The sequence below is a fragment of the Mus musculus genome, chromosome 14 (assembly GCF_000001635.26).
Source record: "Mus musculus strain C57BL/6J chromosome 14, GRCm38.p6 C57BL/6J".
NCBI lineage: Eukaryota > Metazoa > Chordata > Mammalia > Rodentia > Muridae > Mus > Mus musculus.
This window is the reverse complement of record NC_000080.6, coordinates 44214546-44229419: the sequence shown is the minus strand read 5'-3', so window position 1 is coordinate 44229419 and position 14874 is coordinate 44214546. Positions and strand designations below refer to the sequence as shown.

General features: G+C 42.0%; 1 long non-coding RNA gene across 1 annotated transcript in view; it reads left to right on the top strand.

The window, feature by feature from the left end:
* Positions 1-3203, top strand: part of Gm32857 — an 89297-nt gene extending 86094 nt beyond the window's left edge. The window contains exon 4 of the long non-coding RNA XR_874571.1: positions 2410-3203. This is a non-coding gene — a long non-coding RNA (predicted gene, 32857). The remainder of the gene's footprint in view (positions 1-2409) is intronic.
* The last annotated feature ends 11671 nt before the right edge of the window (positions 3204-14874 follow it).

Genomic DNA, 14874 nt, shown 5'->3' with positions numbered 1-14874 from the left:
AAGTTCCTGAAGAGGAGATAAGTACAGGTCAGGGCTGCAAAGCCCCCTTTAGTATAAAAGCCTTGTACAGGTCGTAGGTCCTACTACATGCTCATTCAACAGAAAATATGCTAGATAAGAGCAAGAATTTCATTGATGTATGTGTTTTTGTGTCAGTCTTTGTGTGGTATGTGGTGTGTGTGTGTGTGTGTGTGTGTGTGTGTGTGTGTATGTGTGTACCAGCTGTGACTCAGTGTGTTTATTCTAAGTTGGGTGTTTGTGTAATGCAAAATGCCTTTGTAAGTGTTTGTGGTATGGATGCTTGAATATACAACTGTGTTTGTGTGTGTATATGTGTTTGTGTCTGTTTGTGTAGACATGCAACTGTGTCTGTCTCTACCGACCAAGCATGATGAGTAAAGCCCCTGAGATTTCAGATTGCACCCATGAAAAAATCAAATACAGCAGTCCATTTAGTATGCAACTCTACCTAGCTCCCAAGGGGGGGGGGGAGGACACAAAAGCTCATGAAAAGTCAGACTTTCCACTGGCCAGGGGCCATATTACTGAACCACATTGAAATATTTTGGAGAAAATCATCGGAATATGGTACATAGAGTTGAGGAGGAGGTTAGTATATAAAATTTTTTTATGTCCCTTTTCTGCTCTGGAAGAATTATGAAGGCCCACTGTAATGTCAGGTGGCTCACTGTGTCTTTTCAGCATTCCAGATTTTTTCCTCATTGCTTGCTACCATTGCCTTTCCAGCTTCCTCTGCTCAGTAAATCTTTGCCTTATAATTTGGTTTGGATTCTAAAAATTGAGAGATTGTGTTGCTTGTAGCTGTACCTGCATCCAGCAGAATTCCCAAAGCTGTGGTGCAAAACATGGCGTTTCAGGAGCCCCTTGAGGGTCATAATAATCTAAAGAACTCACACTATTTTATCTGTGTATCATTCTGCAATTGCTGTTATTCAAAATCATTTTCTCAGTGTTAAAATCAGCCTAAATGGGGGTTGGGAGAAATGAGGACCTTCACACAGGTCTGGTAGTATAAAATCAGGTAGGTGTTTGAGAAGCAAGGTTCAGAAAGTAGAAAAGAAGTCCCCTTTGACCCAGAGATTCCAAAAAAGGAGTAGATATCCACAGAGTCTCTAGGGCACATGAGGTCTGTAATGGTCCTCAGAGTAGTCCGGAAGAAGATGATATTCTGATATCCATCAGCTAAAGAGTGAAAATGTACTATGTGATGCAGCCCTTTCATGAAATATTGCTCAGTGTGAGATAATCCATGCAAGTATTGACCTTTAACTATTTAGCCACATATTACTCAAAATATCCCTGACACAGTTATATTATTTGAAGAACATTGTTCCATTGGATCCTATTTATAATGACTTCCTATTTTTCTGGGATCATACCTTTGGACACCAAGTAGGTCAGGCAATGATAAAGGGAGCCTCTGATGGAAGGAACTGTTTACTTTGGGACAAGACTGAAACAGTGAAGGAGAGGCTAGTCCACCACCAACACGTGATCCTTTGCTGGCAGAGAAGCCTACTCCACAGAGCCTTTGGAACTTGCTAAGACAGATTGAATAATGTACCAAGAACCCTGGTTCATGAGGGGAAAGCATATCACTGACTGAGCTGTCTATATGCTTTGCCCCCTATGTACCTATCTCATTTAAGATTTGTTTTTTATGTCTACAAAATATCCTGGAGATTTTTATAATAGCATTAACTGGGGAATCTAAACAGTTTGCTTAAGTATAAGGTGCTAGTGTTATGTGAATACAAATAATTTGTATATTTGACAGAGTGCTCTACAACAGCCTTAGATATACAGGTGTGTTGTTATATTCCTTCATGGCCATCACTTTTAAAATTCAGTCCCTAGCCATGGGAATATTTTCAGTTAGCACATTCTTTCTGATTTTAGGACCCATGCAGTGCCTGTGGATTTCATGTGATGTGTTTTCTCTGGTTATTTCCAGATATAGGGGTTGATGAGTGGAACCCTGTCAGGATCCTGCACTAGAGAAATAATCATAACCTTCACTTCAATTCTAGGCAGGTTGCCCATAAGGCATCCACATGGTTTTCTAGGTTGTTCACATATCCCTTGAACTCAGATTCAGACATTGCTACAATGTTATTATTCAATATATTATACCTGGACTATTGGAGTAATATAGTGTTTTTCATTTCAACTCCAGTACAGTGTGTAGTTTACAGCTCAGTTTCTAGCCATTTTTAAAAGCTGAGAAATAATTACAAGCCCAAGTGCTCTATGACACTTGGGGATGCAGGTAACAACCTCAGCAGATGATAGGTCATAATAATAGATTGTCCAGCTGAATAGATCTAGTGTGGGTCGTAGAGCTGAATTGAAAAACACTAATGGGACCGTTGTTCCTTCCTGCCCCAGGTGTGAAATACTCCAGCAGAAACTGGAACATGGAACAGACCAGGACAAGGTCTCCTTTGAAGATAAATTCTATAGGGGGATCTCTGCGTGTGCAAAGCAAATACTTCATCTCATCCCCAGTAATCATGGCTATCATCTGCTGCATTTTCTTCCTTTACTTTTGTTTCCTTGCAATGAATAGCCCTTAATTTCATCTGGACTCTGGCTCAGCAAGAGTGAGCATGTAGCCGGATTCAGACATGTGCTGAGACACATCAAGAGCTGCTGGGAAAACAGGAAGATTCTGAGAGTGTAAATTTTTCTTGTTCTGATAGGTCATCAAGGAAAATTCGAAAATCATTTTAAAAATTACCAAGACTTTGAGCTAAATTCTGTAACATGTTTTCTGCTTAGTCTTGGATGTCCATATTCTTCAAAACCACACTCCAAAAAAGGAGACCTGCTTACATTCCTCTTGTATAGATTGTTACCAGAAGTAACTTATTTTCTACTGTGTTGCCAAAGACAGCCATGGGCTGTAAGTCTGTGCTGCAAAATAACAACCAAAGAAGGCTCTTTAGCACAATTCTTGTTTTTAGATTTTGATTTGAGCTTTGATTACTTTTGTTCTTTGGTTTTCTTTAGTTTCATTAGAAGTTTTTTGTTTGTTTGTTTGTTTGTTTCTTTGGTGTTGTTTGGTTTTGTAATTGATTTAATATTTTGATAAGGCTATACACTGTACATATTGACTGCCCACTTTTAGTTACTATTGAGTAAATTGGATGTATTCTTATGAATAAAACAGTGATCTCTAACTCTTCACTCTTAAGAAACTTCTTTATTCAGGTGTGGTATCACCCTATTGAAATCCCACACCTATCAGACAAAGATGGATCTCTGTAAGGGGCTTGGGTTCCATAATGACTTCCCAGCCAGACTGAGCTACAAAAGTAATAGATTGTACATTCAGTGTGTCTAGAGTGTCCAACTCTGTGGATTCCAACTTCACGATGGAAAAGTTATCCATGCTGTATACTTGCATGTCAAATATTTAGCTGCTGCTAAAATACTGTGAATGATAGTGTTGAACAAATTAATGGGAAATATATCAGTATTCCCGAAATGTCTTTAAGGAAGTAAAAACATATTCTAAAGGAATATAAACACTGGTAGAAAACACAGACATGTATGCTTCTGCTTTCCTTCAAATGTTCTATCAGTGGTAAATACTACTACAGATATTCAATTTTAGGACCTTTTGAGATAGGGATGTATTATTTTTTTGTTATTTTGTTGTTTTTTTTTATTATGAGAGTGAATTTTGTGCTTGACAATACATTTGGTTCCTTTTTGGGGTTTTAACACAAGCACAGTGTGTAGTTCAGTATTCAGTATCCAGATGTTTTTAAAAGCAGAGACAAAATCCAGGCCCATATGCTCTATGAGTTTTCTCCCTCGTTTCCCCCCCACCCAGTGGTGATTCTGTTTGTTATTTGGATTTATTTTATATTTATGCATGATTTGCCTTCTGTAGGTCTGTGCAACACTTGCATGCCATTTCCCAAAGGCCAGAAGAAGTTATTGGGTTTCACCTGGAACTAAAATGACAGAGGACTATTAGATGCCATGTGGGTCTTTGAGAAAAATATTCTCAAATGAAGAGCTATCTCTCCATTCCCTAATATGGACTTTTGTCCTTCTTTGTGTGCTATATTAGTGGAATGAATCATACCTATAGGAAGTGTTTCCTGATGTATTTTTACTTTGTTGTAAAAAAGTAGAAGCACCCATTTCCTTTCAGAGCCAAAGCAGTTTAGAACGTGATTTGAAGTTTCTCTTTGGATCAGAGAAGCAGGTTTTGGGAGCAGCAACACCAGGTAACAGGAACAAATCATAGTGCAGAGCTCATCACTGACACTACCACAGGAAAGTGGGCAATGCAGAGAATCCTGGCATATGACAATGGAGCTGGTACTAAGTTAAAATCCTACAATTGAATTGGCTCTGAAAATGAGATAGAGCCTTCCAGGTGGTGGCTGAATGGACTCTTCCATTTCTTTACAAAAGGAAACATAGTATCCATTTGAGTAGCTTATATGTACTGGAGTTTTAAACCCTGCTTTGCAGGGTAGGGCTCTGCTGGGAAAGCCTCTACCAAAGCACTGAATGGGTCAGAGGTGCTTAACCCTTAACTCAGTACTTCTGCTAGCATTCTGATTCTGTACATTGCACACAATAACCCTTGTAATAGGCCCAGCGTTTTGACTTAGTTTGACTGGCATATGGTATGACATATTCTAGACTTTACTATTCAGGACTACTCTCAAATGTTGTGTGAAACTAATTTTAGAACTTCAATAACTTTTACATTTCTCAGTTCCCGATGTTATCTATCTCTCTTTCATTTTCTAATAATTTCTTCAAACTTTCTTTGAAAGTTATGCATTAATCTGGAACTACCATTACACAATTATCATTACATTGTTTCCAAGATGAGAACACACAGCATACACATGTAACATTTTAAACTGTGCTGTACTGAGCCCTTATATCTCAATTTTTCGTAGTTTAAGAATCATTACATCAAGAAACATCAAGGTTCACAGACTACACCTGAGCAGAAGAAGAAAGAAATAGGAAATTCAGAGATAATAGAATAATTATACATATCAATGCCAGCTGAAAATCTTTCATGCACAATGAATTCTATGCAGTGATTGTACAGGGCTAAGATTAAGATAAAGGGGACTTACGTTTTAGTATGCACAGCTTCCACAGGCTATTGAGATGTTTCTATCACAGCCTACATCAGGCAATCCCTAATTTCAAATGGCAGGAACCCAGGAAGAATGTGTCTCCTGCTTCTCAAGACCACAGACACCATCCTTTTTTACAAGTAGCTGCTGCAGGCTGCTGAGAGGTTTCCATTTTGACCTGTAGTGGGCAGTCCCTCTAATTGCATGCTCTCTCCATCACCCTTTAAATGTAAAAATGCAGATAACCACTGCCAAACATTAGGCTGTGGTCAGAGTCTTGTGAAAGTGTTGGTGGAAGGGTTGTAGTATTCAGAAGTGTTAGGAAGCCACAAGAAGACCTACGGTCAACTAATCTGGGTTCTTGGGGTTCACAAAGACGGAACAATGAGCCAACACCATGTAGGGGCTTGAAGTAGGACTGTTACATAAATGAAACAGATGTACATCTTGGTCTTCATGTGGGTGACTAACATTTGGAGTGGGTGCTGCCTCGGATTTAGACTCTGTTACTGAAAGAACCTAGTGGGGAAACCCCCACTCAATTTCCATTCGGTGCACACCCAAGAATCACAAACAGACAACCATCTTGATGTAAAAGCATGAGGTAGTTTAATGACGGAGCTCAGGGCCGACACATATCTCCTGCAGGAGACAGAGGTGTCCACCACATGGTGGAGCCATAATGGTGGAGCTCCGGTTTGAAACGTATCTCACACAGGAGACAGTGGTTTCGACCCCAAGGCTTGGAAGCTAGGGACTTTTATAGAAAATGGGTGGGGCTGGGGGAGGAATTGGCGAGGTTTTACATGATTGGTACATTTAAACATCAACAGACTGTCCGAAGGGCGGGAGATAGGGAGGCACTAGGCCAGTCAGGACATGTAATGACGGGCCTGCCCGGGCATGACCTGGCCTGTTCTGCTATGTTCTCAGTCCCAGGTTTCAAAGCTCACAAACAACTCTTTGGGCTATTTGACATAAATTACATGAACCACAGGTCTCAAGTTTTATTTCCTTTCATTCCCCTCTTCTTCTACTAAATAATTCTAATCTTAGAATTTTAGAAGTCTATATCTCTATGTGGAGAACAGAAATCAACAGAATAAGAAGGGATAGTAAACAGAACTAGGCAGGGACCCTTCTAGTGAGGCTTGAGGGTCTGGGCATGATGCAGGTGCACGTGGATCAGATCTCTGGCAGGAACTGGTGAGATGTCTTTTGTGGTACCCGGCTCATTTGCTGTAGCCAATTGTGACCAGCCTTCTTTCTGCACCACCTGTAAGCCTTTTAACTTAGCATACAGATTATTATTACAACAACATGTAGGTTTAAACACATATTTAAGACAGTGATGAACATGGGAGCCCCATAAAGGATCTTAAAAAGAGTAAGGCTGAATCAAAAGGGAGTATTTCTAGTTCTAAAGTGGGCAAGGGGAAGGAGCACCAAGTCTGCACCAGTCTCTTTTAGAATTTTATTCATCTTTTCTACCTGTCCTGAGCTTTGGAGCCTGTATGCACAATGTAACTTGTAATTAATCTCTAATATCTTGGCCAGTCCCTGATTTACCTGGGCAACAAAGGCAGGTCCATTACCTCGGGAAGATTTCTTTTAGGATCTTCTTGGCTATCACATTGGTTGTCTCCGTCCTGGTAGGAAAAGCTTTTATCCATCTTGAAACGGTGTCTATAAACACTAATAAGTACTTGTTGCCATATCTAGCTGGCTTAATTTCTGTAAATTTTACTTCGTCATAGCACAGGCCTTGTAGCTTTTGACTATTTCTTCTGCCAAGTCAGAGAGTCCTGTAACATAATAGTTAAAGGACCTAACCACACCTTTTAATTTCTTGGCCTCCAGGTGGGTCAAGTAATGTCCATAACTTGATAGTGTTCAGGGATGTATCTAAAGCTGGTCTCTCTGACATTATAATAATCTTTAGGCTCCTTCACTGCCAGGATCATTGCTCTTTGGGCCACATGTTTGGTGGTTAGATTTGCCATCTGATTTCTTTTAGCCACAGCATCTTAGGTCCTTTTCTGCAGATGTCCACAGCCCTCTTTGTATTAAAGTCACAAGTTTAGCTTTTTGGGCCAATGTCCCTTTAGGGAGGCTGCTGGCCTAGATTACTTGCTTTCTGTCCACCACCATACTGCTGTCCCCACCTTCTGCTTACCTTCAACTGCGAGGCTACTGCCATCGGTGTACCAGCTTGAACTCTCAGGCCAAGGCTGATCTGATCCTTCAGATCATTTTGAGTACCAGTTTCTTCTGCCAGAACGTCAGCACAGTGATGAGTAGGTCAAGTCTCAGGCAGTAGTGTAGTGAGATTGACGACAGCAGGTGGAGTGAAGGTCACTCGTTCAGTAAGCAAAAAGCTCTGATGTTTCACAGGAGCATTGGTCGTCATCCATCAGTCAGGGGGCTTTTAGATAATGCTTTCAAGAGTGTGGGATGCCACTACAGTTATTTGCTGTCCCAGAGTGAGCTTATTAGCATCCTTGACAAGCAGAGCTATGGCAGCAATAGCTTACAGGCAAGAAAACCACCCGCTGGCAACAGGATCTAACTTCTTGGATAGGTAAGCCACTGGCCTTTATCAAAGTCCCAAAGTCTGAGGAAGGATTCCTCTGGCGACCTGTGATCTCTCTTTCACATAAAGAGTGAAAGGCTTGGTTAGGTCAGGCAAAGGCTGGCCATCAGTAGGGCCTTTTTTATTTTTTAAAGGCTTTCTGGTGATCTGGGGTCCACACAAACACTTCCCCTTCCTTGGTTAGGGGGTACAATGGTCAGCTAAAGTCATCAAACCAGGTATCTAGAGTCTGCAGAAGCCAGCGGTGTCCAAGAATTTTCTTACTTGCCTTGGTGTAGTTGGGGGTGGGGATCTGAGTTACAGTCCTTTTTCTGGCTTTCTTTAGCCACTACTCCCCATCTCGAAGGGTGTATCCCAAATAAGTAACTTCAATCTGACACAGCTGAGCCTTTTTAGCTGAGGCTCAGTCTTCTGTTGCCCAGATGTCCTGTCTAGATCTTGTCTTTTTCTTTCTCTCCTATCACTGTGGCCAAGATTCTAGTTAATTTTTTCTCTTGTCTATGATCCCTCTTGTCTTCTCTTTCTTTTGCCTCTTGCCTCTCTCCCTCGCTCTCTCTCCTCTCGTAATATGCCCTCTCTGCCTCTTACTTACTGGTTCTACTCTAAATATTTCTCATTTGGGGTATCTCTCCCATCTCAGACCTCTCTAATCTCTTTTATCTCTACTTTTACTGTCATTTATCTCTCCTGAGTCTGCTGAAGCTTTGCTCTTCCTTACAGTCTAACCTCACCTTTTTTAGACCTCTATACACATTTGTCAGAGCCTGGTGATTAGACTCGTAGGTGCTCCTTACCTGGGACAGAAGTTTTAAGTGGGCAGATGTCTCCCTCGATGGTTAGCAGCTTAGGGCAGGGCCGCCCTAGAAGAGAAAACACGTGGGGCAGGGAAGGGAAGGCAGTTCTCACAGCTGGCTGCACAGGCCAACTCGGGGAGGCGGGGGGGGGGGGGGGGAGGCAGCAGAGGTGGCAACTCTAGTCAGCCCTAGGAAGCCAGGAGGGGCCGGCGCTGGCCCTGTGGGCCTCACCCCTCTTTTTTTTTTTTTTTGTCTTTCCCACAGGCAGTGAAATGTGTGGTGGTAGTGGGGCGGACATCCTGGGGAAACTTTCTCACGTGGCACCTCACCTAGGCCAGCGCATGTCTCTGCTGCTGAAGTCAGAAGTTTTCAGTTCAGCCCTGTAGCTTCATGCGGCCAGGGATGTATGCTGAGTTGTTTTTCTTAACTATCACTGACAAATTCTGTCTTAACATCAGTCCAAGTTCACAGTCGGCACCACACACACAGTCTGTCTCATGACTTAAACCATAAACAAAAACAAGACAGCAACACAAAAACAAGACAACAACAGAGAATAAAAGACACCAGTATCTAAGCATACTCGTTCCTCACTCTGCCAGATGTAAAACTAAGGCACGAGGTGGGACTCGAACCCACGATCTCATAACCAGAAAACCAAGGCACGAGGTGGGACATGAACCCACATTTTCGTAACCAGAAAACCAAGGCACAAGGTGGGACTCAAACCCACGATCTCATAACCGGAAAACCAAGGCACGAGGTGGACTTGAACCCACGATCTCACAACCAGAAAAACAAGGCACAAGGTGGGACTCGAACCCATGATCTTGTAACCCTAAAACCAAGGCACGAGGTGGAACTGGAACCCACGATCTCGCAACCCTGAAACCAAGACACAAATTTACAAACCAAGACACAAATACAATGGTGCCACACTTAGACAACAGACAACATATAAGACACACACAAACAAACGTACCTCCAAGGGGTCTTTCAGGGTTCGTGCGTGTCACTCAGATCTCGGTCAAACCTCCAAATGAAAGAACCTAGTGGGGAAACCCCCACTCAATTTCCATTCGGTGCACACCCAAGAATCACAAACAGACAACCATCTTGATGTAAAAGCATGAGGTAGTTTAATGACGGAGCTCCGGGCTGACACGTATCTCCTGCAGGAGACAGAGGTGTCCACCACATGGTGGAGCCATAATGGTGGAGCTCCGGTTTGAAACATATCTCACACAGGAGACAGTGGTTTCGACCCTGAGGCTTGGAACCTAGGGACTTTTATAGAAAAGGGGTGCGGCTGGGGGAGGAATTGGCGAGGTTTTACATGATTGGTACATTTAAACATCAACAGACTGTCCGAAGGGCGGGAGATAGGGAGGCACTAGGCCAGTCAGGACATGTAATGACAGGCCTGCCCGGACATGACCTGGCCTGTTCTGTTATATTCTCACCCCAGGTTTCAAAGCTCACAAACAACTCTTTGGGCTATTTGACATAAATTACATGAACCACAGGTCTCAAGTTTTATTTCCTTTCATTACCTGCCTTTAGATCTCTTTTCCCTAGCTGGGCTGCCCAGTCTGGGCTCAGTGAGAGAGAATGCACTTATTCTTGATGCAACTTGATATGCCACCTGGGCCATTTTAAAGCGATCTTCTGGTACACATAACAGGAAAGTAGGACCATATCCCTGTCATGTGAGTGTCCAGAGAACAAGGTGGTACATGATTAATCCATGTGGGCTGAAAAGAGAAGGAGAATGTTCTACAGAGGAATGAACTACAGCTATGGCTGTTTCTGTTTGACCTTGAGCCAACTCCACTGTGTATATTGAGAAGAGAAAGCAATTGTCTCAGCAGCATTTCCACAAGACAGTGACTTTCATTACTCTCCTTATGCTGCCTAGAGCACAGATCCAAAGACCTTCTAGTGGTGGGAATACCTTCTACTTGGAAAACTGTCAGACACTCTGTACTAGGCCTCTGCCTGCACCTCACATTCCAGTGTCAACTCCCAGGTCAATTTAATCGTTTCATAGCCTACTGTTGTCAGCCTGGGCATATGCCTCCCTCTTAGGGTCCTTCGTACTTTGCAACTGGTATCTGCTTAAACCTAGGAGTGCTAGCACTGTAAATCGTTTCACTCTGTGTCACTGGTAACTGCTATTTTGTCAGAGGAAGATATTAGCATATGGCAATACAGGTGACCCGAAGCAGCTGTACATCATCCAGGCCAGCATCCTCACTAATGCAGACTCTGACAGCTAGTGAGGCTTCAACAGGCCACAGGGATTAGTGCAAATTTCATCACAGTTTTTGTATCTCTTTGATGTAATCATAGGTAGACATCAAAACAAAATTATAGCAACAAAGAAACAGCAATGAAATAACAGCATCTACTACAGTTGGCCATGCATGTATTGAAAACCATTTAGAGCACTTTGTAACACATGATGTTCACACCTCAGTTACAAGTTCCCTATATCCATAATCCCTAAGCTGTGTTTCAGGTGATGGTCCTATGCTGTCCTCCTTAGTTTCTCTAGCTTCTGGGCAACAAAAGTGAAAATAAAAAAGTACTGAACCTCTCAAATGGTGCAAAGAGTCATATAATTACATGTGTGTATCAGATGGAGAGTTCTCAGTGTAAGTGAGCAGTGGGAAACTTGAGCTGTTAAGACCTGGCACCCCCACCTACATGAAAGTCAGAGGACAACTGATGGAGTTTTTTCTTGCCTATGATGTGGGTCACAGGGAAGGAACTCAGGTCTTTATGCTTGGTCGAATTACCTTTTCCACTGAGCCATCTCATCAGCCAGTCACCACAGACACAGAATTTAATGATTTATGTGTTTGTATTCATATTCTGGGTTATACACCAACTATGAAAAATTTCTCCTGAGAATATATCTACTCAATTAAGGGCAATAAATGGAGTCTAGGAGGGATCTATGAGGAGGGTGGCAGACTTTAAAAGCCTCCATGGAGCCTCAGTTTTTTTCTCCAACAAGTCTGGATAAGATGAGGTAATTTTTCCTTCTCTTTGACCTCCAAGTCCTATGATTAAACCTAATAAAAGTCCATGCTCCCTGAGTTACATTCCAGGCGTGTAACTTCATTCATCTGCTACAACAGCTACAAGACAAGTGGCAATTTGAGACTCCATAGTCAGTTTGGATGCTACAAGATTGGTCCTTGAGAGTAACTGACAGAATGCTTTCAAGCCTAGGAATATCTATCTGAAAGAGAAAAGGAAGTGTCTCAGTCCACACTGCATACTCAGTTTAGTCATTTAAAGACTGATGTCAAGCTGTTATCTACCTGCACAAATAGCATCACTAGATATCAGGTTAAGCTACCCGACAGTGTTACACCTGGCTCTGCTCCTCACAAGCTGAAGCACTCAGTAGAGCAGGCCCTGCAAATTGCCTAGGCAGCAAAGAAAGCTAGCCCTTGTCTAAGGATATTATATCACAGCAACAGGAGAAGAAATTAAGTCACCATAGTTTTGAACTCCTGAATTTCATAATAGAGGATAAAAATCCTGTATTGATTAAGGCATCCATTTTGTGGTACTTTGTAATGATAGCTCCAGAAAATCAACATGGGACTTATCAAATGGCTATTCTTCAAACATTTGCTGAAGTTCATTTCAGGGGAAATGATGTCAGCCTCCACTCACATGGGATCTGTTTGTTTCCTGTAGAATGTACCAGACTTGCATCTTTGGTGTTTGTGCAAGGGCATTTTAAAAACATGAAAACCTCCTGAAGGGGCCTCAGATGCAAAATTTCTAATCTTGCCCTTTTCCTCCCCAGACCATCTGTCTCAAAGTCCTGATGTCCTCTTATGAGTTTGCACCAAATCTCTATTTCTTGGGATTAGAGAATACTGCTCTAATGAGGGAGAAGGTAACATTGTGGCTTAGAGCAGTGCCTGAGTATTACAATAACCATTAGAGCTTCCTGGAAGACACCTATGCCTGATCCCATTCCTGCTGTTTAGAGTCAAAGACTGTAGAGTATAGGGATGAGTCTTTAGTAGAAAGACACCTCCGGAGGTCAGCATGCAACACCAGGGTTGACATTCATTGAAGCTCAAGGGCATTGCCCCTGGTTCTTCCTAGAAGGAATAATAGAGAGGAAACTGCAGATGATCCCATCACATGGTTCCTGTGGAAGCCCTGGGGCTAATTATGTAAGATGTTAATTCTGTTCTCCCAGGAGTGGTAGTTAAAGAGTAATGAGTCAGCACTCAGGTGATTTCCTGTAAACCTGATTCCCATTTTAATTTGTAAAATAAAGGAGAGCTGATGACTGTTCAGGTAAAAGGGAAGGTGGAGCAGAAGGGGGGGGGAGGAGAAAATGGAAGAGGGAGAGGACACACAAGAGGAGGAAGAAGGAGAAAAGTGGAGCAAAAGAACATGGTCTGGAGAAACTGCAAGTTCTAAGAGGTCTCATAAGCTCAGAAAGATGGTAATGTAGTGGTAGATCTGCCCAATATAGGTGCACTGCATGTAATCATATTGTAATGTTGCTTGCTGGCATATATTTTGGGTTGGAGAGATTTACAGCAACACAGGTTTTATTCTAGTCTACTTTCCTTTCATTATTAACACAAAAAAAGGACAAAACTTTCAACAAATCTCAGTAGGTTTTCCAAGTATGAGGAGACGACAGGTCTATAGCTGTACAGAGTAGAAGAAAGTCACCATGACAGTGAGGAGCAGATGACATGCAATGAGAAATGGTAGGGGCAGCCTAGGGGGTTACCCAGGACCAAGCCTTTCACTAAGTACTGAATGCCTTATGCATTTCTTTCACTAAGTACTGAATGCCTTATGCATTTCTAACTTTTGGCTCTGCTTACAGATCATCGATCTCTGAAGAATGGAAATTCAGGGACAGGGCATGACATCCTTCAGTGGTTGTTAGAAAAAAAATTTATAAAAATGTTTGTGTGTGTGTGTGTGTCTGATATATGTAGTACACATGAACATTTTAACATGGAGGGATACACGCATTGTGTGGGGTTGGCTAGAGTACTGTAGTGAAGTGTAGTATAATGTAATGCTTAATGTATAATGTTTCCTGAGTGGGTATTAGACTTCAATGATGAACAACCCAAAACAAAATAACCTAAAACTGCCCCTGGGTTTTTCATTTGATAGTTTATGGGATTTAGGGGAGGCATTGTCAGAGCATAAGAGATTAATTCTATTTAAACCTCCTTTATATGGACTTGTATATTATAATGGTTCTACAATTGTTGGTTTCCATGTAGCCTTTCAAAAGTCTTCAGTCAGTTATCCCACCTCCATACTACCTCCTTGTCTTAGTGTGGTTTTGCTTTTTTGCCCTGCAGTAAAGGTGTGGAAAAGCCACTGGGCAGACCAAATGAAGAGATGTTAGACTATATTTGCCATAAGCCCATTGTCTAGTATTGACCTGGATGGAAATGCAGCTACACTACTTAGACGGTAGGACAATGTAGCATTGGATGTGAGAGGTTGAAACTGGGCTTATATTTTTAAAAATTTAGCACATTTTTGTCTTGGCAAATGCACAGCATCATATGGGCAGATATGGTGCTGGGAATTCTGTGTCTGGAACTCCAGGAAGTAAGAATACCTGTCCTGAGATGGTGAAACTTTAAAGCTGTTTTTAATAACAGGAATTACAGAGGGCTACAGATAGAACATAGTGTTTGCACTTCTGACTATCATGAGCCTAAGGGGCTGTCTGAGGCAGCCCTGTTCGTAACACTTCACCATACTTATGGCCCTTTGGCTTGGGACAGTCTCAACTCCAAACAACTCAGTCTTTCAAATAATAACACCCTGAACAAACTCCAAGGAAGGGAGACTGAGTGAAGCATAGACAAAGTTGGAAAGAAAATGGTAGTAGGCAAGGATGAAAATAAACTAGGATGCCAAGAAGATGCAAGAAGCCCCCTGGTACTCCACTGTGCAGTCACTATTCATGATGTGCAGAGAAGGAACACAAAGGCTTAGCCAGCCTTTTTGACTCTCAGCCAAATGGGTTTAACACAACAGGCTCATTGCTAATTCCAGGTTCCACCTTCCTTTCTTTTCTTACAAATGATTTCAATACAGATAAGCACTTTTCCCTCTACAAACCCTTCAAAATCTGACTTTATACCATGTTTGTCTCCATTTGTTCTAGTGAGCTAGGTGGGCAGGCATGATGAAGAACTGTTTCCCCAATGCAAAATGAACTGACAGAGTACTTTTCTCTTTTAAGTTGTCCTCTATTATATCATTTAAGGTGTTTGCTCACCAAGTGACTATGTGAAAATATACAAACAAATAC